At 48.2% G+C, this 7,438-nt stretch overlaps 1 pseudogene; it reads right to left on the bottom strand.

The window, feature by feature from the left end:
* Positions 1 to 6,250: 6,250 nt before the first annotated feature.
* LOC110307511 lies at positions 6,251 to 6,518 on the bottom strand (annotated as a pseudogene).
* Between the last annotated feature and the right edge of the window lie 920 nt (positions 6,519 to 7,438).

The raw sequence follows: 7,438 nt of genomic DNA, 5'->3' as shown, positions 1-7,438 counted from the left end.
TGTGGAGAGAGGAGGGAAGGGAATGAGGAGAGAGGGGGAACAAGGGTGAAGAGGCAAGAGTATGAGAGTAAGAGAGGCAAGAGAGAGAGAGGAGGGGGCAAGGAGCCCCTTTTATAGTGGGCCAGGCCTACCTGGCTGCTGCCAGGTAACTGTGGGGACAGAGACCAGACAGAATACCAACATTGACAACATCACTCCAGTTTCTCAGAATGCCTCTCAGCTAGGGATGCCCTTACTCTACTTTTCATGTGCAGGCAAACAACTGACAGGATGTGAGGCTCCTGATTTGACTGGCAATCTCAAACTAGAGGCCTGTGGGGAGGCAGAAACAGCGCCCCTTTTCACAATGGGACATATCATGCATAACCTAGGTATTGGGATTCATGAATTGCATGTATGTTGTTTCTAAAGATTGATTTTAAGGAGGGGAGTCTAGCCTGCTCGAGGAGCAGAGACAGCACTGTGCTAGCCAACTATAATGCCCAGGTACCACTTACCCATGGCTCCTGGGTGTCACCAATCCTTAGCCCATCTCTGGAAGTTAGTGTGGCAATTTCATGAACCACAGGGCACCAAAGTTCAAAAGCCGAATTCTTATCTCAGAGGCTTTGCTCTTGGCTGTTTTCAGAACAGCTAAGGGGAGCGAGGTCCTACAAAGGGTGCCTATGAAGAAATTCTCCCAGCTAACAGGAGCTGGGTGGAGAGACACAATCATCCCACAGAGGGCACATCCCTGGCACAAAAACATACCCTTGTCTCTGGAAGCCTCTGACTCCTTCTCCTGCCCTCCCCCACCCATCACTAAATAAATAAACCAAGAAGGCGGGAGGGGAAAAGTTTCTGACTTTCTGTAACCTTTTCTTCGAGTTCAGGTTATTTCTTTAATGCATTTGTCTGCTTTAAAATTGTCTCCTTAGCCTCTCAAGGGAAGCCAATATAATACCGCATCACACTTCGCACCAGAGAAAAAAGAACACTTACTCTTAATAGGTGGCAATTTTGCCAGGTGTTATTGACATAGTAAGTGCGAAATTTCTGCGCTCCTCCATGCAGAGTGCAGCAGATTAAAGAACAATGAGGCACGGTGCAAAATGAAGTTTCAAAAGCCACAGTGTCAAAGTCAGGGAAGGTGCGAAAAAATTACATCCTCGCAACACGCCAGAGAACAAGTTTACTAATTACGTTACCGGGCACAAATTTTAAAGTAAATTCCCCGAGATTGGGCAAGTTTTCTTCAAGACCTATTGTTCCCCACTCCCACCCCACCCCTTCCTAAACTGTCAGGGCTTCTCTCTTGGTGCTAGAGAGAGAGAGAGGAAGGTCTGAGCTGGGCTGTGGATTCTTCTGGCTCTGGCATAGGGGAGGGGGGCAGTCAGGGGAGGACGTGGGAGCTCCAGAGACACCTCAGAATGCCCAGTGGTGGCAGTGGCTGTCCTCCTGAACCACTGTCCCCTGGAGAACTAAAAGACCAGAGACTGAACAAACCAGACCTTGTCACTGAGGCAGACAGAAACAGAGAATCTGAAAGGCAGCAGTTATGACCAATAACCCCCTCCCCCCACAAACCAATACAGGGACAGGGAAGTGCAGTTCACTGCCCTCCACATTCACAAAGTTGTGTCATTCCAAACCTTGGAACCCGGGCCTCAAAGGCAGGTCGTTTTTATATTGTCAGCATTCTTTAGCCCATATATAGAGAAAATATATATAGAGAGAAGATGGATAGATAGATAGATAGATAGATAGATAGATAGATAGATAGATAGATAGATAGACGGATGGATGGACAGACAGACAGGGTTCAACTGCTCACCCGCCTGCTCTATTTTTCAAGTGTTGGGGTTGCAGGCATGAGCTACCACTCATACTACTTTAATTTTTTTAAGCAATTAAAACATGTTTCCAAATGAGCTCTTACATCACCATCCAAAATAGAAGGCTGATCAAAGCAGGGCTTCTCCTCCTGAAGGTGTGCAGTAAAAGTGTCTGGGGGTTCAGAGTAACCCCAGTTCTCCTCTCACACTTCTATAAAGGCTCTCGGGGGGGGGGGAGGGCATGGAATGGAGGCCTCACCAGAGAGTGTGAGCAGATGTGTGTGCAAGCAAAATCACACATCCATACCACATATGTACACTTACGCAATACCCACATGCACATATGTGCAGACACACGCACAGGGAAAGAGACCATGTGGACACAGCAGCAGTTACTCAAGTGTGGGGGCCTGAGTCGGGACCACCAGAGCCCATGTACATGGAGAGAAGACATGGCAGCCTGCCTGGACTCTCCGTGCATGGAAGGCAGAGGTAGCCGATCTCCAGAGCAAGCTGACTAGTTAGGGGATCAAGACCCCTAAACTCTGAGTTCAACTGTGAGACCCTGCCTGGATGGGTAAGGTGGAGGGCAGGCTGACTTCAAACTTGGGTTCCCATGTGCACATACATGTGCACACACGAGTGTGCCACCACACGTGGAGACACACTGCAGACACATACAAAGAGGAAGGGAGGGAGGGAGGGAGGAAGGCAGGCAGAGAGAACACACACAGGATAAACACATCACACTGAAGTTGGACTTAGTCTTTAGGCAAAAGCACCCACATGTTTCTTTCATGACCTTTTAATAAGTGATGCGAGTGTTAAAAACAGTGTCTGTGACAGCTACTTTTAAACTAAACCTTTTATTTGAGATGGCTATTTATTATCTCAGGCTCATCCGCAGCTGTAACAAGCAACGGCGAGGCTCTCCGGTAATAACGCTGTGTGTAACTAACATATCCCCCATCATGTTCTGACCCCCTCAGTTTTACCACTGCTGTACATGTGGAATGGCCAACTTTTTTTGTTTAATGAAGTGCTTCGCAAACAAGCAAGCACAAGGGTAAAATAATTTCCTCTTCTGAGGAACAGAAAGGCCAGAGGCCCATTTTGTTCTGAATGTAGCAATTTTAAATGCTCGCTGGGTTACAACTTCAAGGCACAGCCTGCCGGTGGCTGTCATCCCATGCGGGTGTTTGGCTAGGGGTAGCCTGGTGTCCCAACCATGCAGAGGAGGGAATTCCTGCCCTTGGGTGCTGCTGGGGGGGAAACAGTACAGGTGAGATTCAAGGCTTCCCCTGGTCAGGAACAAAGACAGAAATACCAGGGCTGCCTTCTGGGAACTCCTTAGTTAACATCCCCTGACCAAAGTCCTTCAGAGGAACTGTGGTGACAGAATCTAACCAGGGCTGAGGAAGGCACGAGGTCACAGAGTCCTTTACCCAGGATAGAAAACAGAGGCCCGAGGACAGACAGAGCCACTGAGCCCAGTGTAGATACAATAGCCACCATGCAGAGGAGTAATGGTGGAGCTGGTCCCACGAGGCTCCTCTCTCCACCTGAATTTGCATTTGCATAGGGATTATCATCTCTAAGGATTCAGAGGGGAAAGCTTTTTGATTTTGTGGTCACAGGGCTTCTGTCCAAGTTGTCAGCTCAAACACTAACCTTGCAACAAGCTTTGGGTAATATGTTAAGCAATGGCAAGCTGGGTTTCCCTCAGCAGGTGGGAGACAGCCTTTGGATCACAAGCCATATACAGCGTCCTGATGTAGAGTCAATAAACTGATAGTTGCTTCCTAAGGCTATATGTTAGCTCCTTCTGCTGCTGCTGTGATGAAGTACTCTGACAAAAGCCACCTAAGGGGGAAAGGGTCTATTCCACTCACAGTTCCAAAGTATGGTCAGCCCATCCTGGCAGAGAAGTCAAGGCCACAGGAGCTGGTTGCGTGCTGTCTTCAGTTAGGAAGAAGGCGGCAGGAATGTGCTCAGCTCACTTTCTCCATGGGAACAGACCTGGCTCTCAGCCAGAGAATGACAATAATACCATCCACAGTAGGCGGGACTTCCCTTCTCAGTGGGCGGGACTTCCCATCTCAGTTATTGCAGTCAAGACAATCCCCAACAGACTTCCTCAGAGTCCCATCTTCCAGAGGTCTCTAGATTGCGTCAAGTTGACAATTAACACTACCAAAGTTAGCATGAGGGGGGAAAAAGTGGATAGATATAGAATTCTCTAGAAAAAAATGGCAAGAGGTAAATAACAACAGCAGTGATAATAAATAGAATAGAATTTGGCTTAATAAATACTGTATCTGGGCATCTAGAGTAGGTTCGGTTGACCAGAGACAAGCCTGATGACCTAGAACAGAAGCCAGTCCAAGCAGGCCTTGGTGCTCAGAGGACCTCCTAGACATGGGACCGTCATTGCAGTGGTGGCCCGTGCAGACCCACGCTGTCCAGAGAACAAGCCCAAGGAAAGCACAGAGTGAGGAGCTTGTGGAGATGGCCAGAAGCAGAAATCTACACATTCCAAACGTGGAAGCCAAACAAGAAGACCCCAGACTCCAGTGTAAGGGCACCTGGAGGCGATTGCTAAGCATTAAAGAATGGAGAGAAACCTTCCAGGGCAAAGAGACATGGCTCACAAACGGAGGGTTCAAAAATTAGACAGCCAGAAAAAGTGCAGACTGGTACAAGAATTTCAAGCAAAAGGAAACTTGGAAACACAGGGCCTGAGAACTCAGGATGCCTCATGTTCTTTCTCTGTGGAGCTCCAAGGAGTCAAAGCAAGATGGTGGATCTCGGGGAACCAGAAAGGCAACCTCCTGCATCAGCAGGCAAAGCCTGGATAGCGGGCAGTGCTCCTCAGACCAGAGCGTCTTCAAGTGCTCTGAATAGGACAAACCCTTGGGTTCGACTGAACCGCTGTGGAGAGAGGTCAGAATGGGCAGGAGAGAGCGTCACGCTCAGAGGGCTTGGTGAACACACACTACAGCTCTGGCTTCCCTCCCACTGAGACTAAGTTTAGTTCTCTTTAAATTCTGCCCACTGCTCCCTCATCTGCCCCTTCAGGCCACACGGAACAGCCACCCCCACAGCTGCTAATCCTGGCTGTGTCACTATCTTTCACCACCCACGACCTAACTTTCCCAGCTACCGCCTGGATGTCCCTCCTTTGCAGAAAGAGCTTCTGCCAATCAGAAGGACTTGGGGCAAAGGGCTACAGGACAAGAAGGCAGAGAGTACATGGTTCAATATTTAGTTGTTACACCCTCAAGATGGACTCTGTAGGCTCAAAGACTCTCCTGGAAGAGTATGGAATGATTTGAACCCAAAGTATGTCGTATGGTATGGATACGAGAGGCCTGTGTTACACTTGATCTGGTTTCATATGTGCTAAATAGATGGAAGACACCAAACCACCACAGGTGGGATATTGGAATAAACTGTACCAATGCATAGTGTGGGTCTTTGCAAAGGGTCTTCCTCCTCCTCCTCCCCCTCCTCCCCTTCTTCCTCCTCCTCTCTTCCTTATTTTCTTTTTCTTCCGTCCCTTCCTTATTTCATTCTTATTTCAGGGCTGGGATGGAACCCAGGGTCTTGCTGGACAAGTGGTCCAATGCTTGGTAATATTCCCTGCACTTTTTGGCTTTTAGTCAGGGTCTCGTTAAGTTGGCCAGGCAGACCTTGAAATTTCTATCCTCCTGCCTCAGACTCAGGGAAAGATGAGAGGTATGCCACAAGTCACTTAGCTTGTGATCCTCCTCCTCCTCTCCTTCCTCCTCCTCCTCTTCCTCCTTCTCTTCCTCATCTTCGCCATCCCCCTCCTCTCCTGTCTCTTCCTTCTCATATTCCCCTTCCTCCTCTTCCTCTTTCCCCTCCTCCCTATTTGTCTCTTCTCCACCTTCCAATTTATGTTAAACTCTCAACTTTATAGATTCTTAAAATAAAACAACGAATGATAAATCTTTGCATTCAAATGTTTTCATAAGGAGTTCTTCCCAAATCTCAGTAAAACCAAAAGCAGTAAGGGTTAGGATGTCTATAAAGGTTGCTCTATCTAAACTGTCATCTTCACGAGTAAGAAAATAGAAGCCCTCTCAGGGAAAAGAGTCGCTTGGTTTAACCTCCACAGCTACCACAGGGACCCAGATAGCCAAAAACTGTCCTAGGAGTGTCTGAGCCCTCTGAACCCAGAAATATTGAAATTGAGTAGTTTTCATCCCATATTGTCCCGAAGCCCTCTTTTTTGTTTGTTTGTTTTAAGTTTGCAGATCAGTTTATTAATATCGAATCACTGCTAATTATGCAGACGAGAAGCTACCTGCCAAAATCAATGCAGTTCTCAAGAACTTACTACATTAGAAACAAATGTTTAAAACCACAACAAGGAACTGTCCCTGATTGCCAGTGACAAGGCTGAGGCACATTTACTTCAAGCTTTTCAAGAGTTTGTGGGCCACACAGTGGTCCCGTGCATGCACAAAGAGCTCCTCTGTACAATCCTCTTCTGTCTGTGATCTGGAAGACACACACTTACCACACAACTCTAGCCATTCCCGGGCCTTTACACACTTCCCCAACTGCACACGGTGCTCTCTCACTGTTGTTAGGGTGTCCACTAATTCTTTCTCCTCTTCTTCCTCTTTGGGGGTCTCCAGATCCAGTGAGCATCTTTCGTTGATCTTCTAGTCCCATGTCGGGAGCCAGTTTGGGATTCAACACCAAGAGCAACAAGGGTAGCTACTCTACTTCAGGTTTAAGAAGGACTAGTAAGGGTCACTCGACAGATATCTGGTGACCTGGCCGTAAGTGCGTCATACTCATTGTAGTCTCTAACACACACACACACACACATACACACACACACACACATTGGCTTGTACTACTCCGTAGCTGCAAGACGTAGGGGGAGCTGGTATATATGCCTGCAAAGAATTTGCTAAGAAACCCCGAAGCCCTCTTTAAAGTTCCTGGTACTTGGAGTGCGCCTGCCGACTGACCACTTCCCATCTACCCCTCCGTTTCTTGCTCGCTCATCCACAGTTGTCTATCCAAACATCAATGCCACCACCGAGTCAAAGTTCTCTTTTCGCTTAATCACTAAAGTTTCCCATCAAACCAGAACACTTTGTACTATGACTGGCATGACTTCACATTGAACCTGGACAGCTTGTAGGGGCACCGCGGTGACCGACCCAGGAGTCGGTGGCACTTTCAGATGAGTAGAGGTTGTACTGGGCACTTCCCAGGGTCAAGACAGCCTTGCTCTGCTCTCAGGAAGGGCAGCAATCGAGTCTGATGGGGAAAACATTCATAGCATGTGGCTGAGAGGAGCCAGGCGGAATAAAGAGGCCGAGAATAGAAAAAGACACTTAGAGATGAGTCAGAGGATGGAAAGACATGGCAGAGGGCAAAGACACCCACACAGTGACAAATCCCCAGACTTCTCAGGGGGAAAATGGCAACCCAATTCGGGGCCCCACACACCCACTCCCGGAGATTAAAGTTGCCCAGGTGAATAGGGATGGAACAGCCGCAAACCTGAGCTCCTAGGAGTGCAGGGTCTGGAGAGGGAAGGAAGAGTTTCCTGCCCCATGCCAGAGTGCAGAAGTGCA

The sequence above is a fragment of the Mus caroli genome, chromosome 12 (assembly GCF_900094665.2).
Source record: "Mus caroli chromosome 12, CAROLI_EIJ_v1.1, whole genome shotgun sequence".
Taxonomy (NCBI): domain Eukaryota; kingdom Metazoa; phylum Chordata; class Mammalia; order Rodentia; family Muridae; genus Mus; species Mus caroli.
Note: the sequence above shows the minus strand (reverse complement) of the source record. Positions and strands in the feature narration are given on the sequence as shown.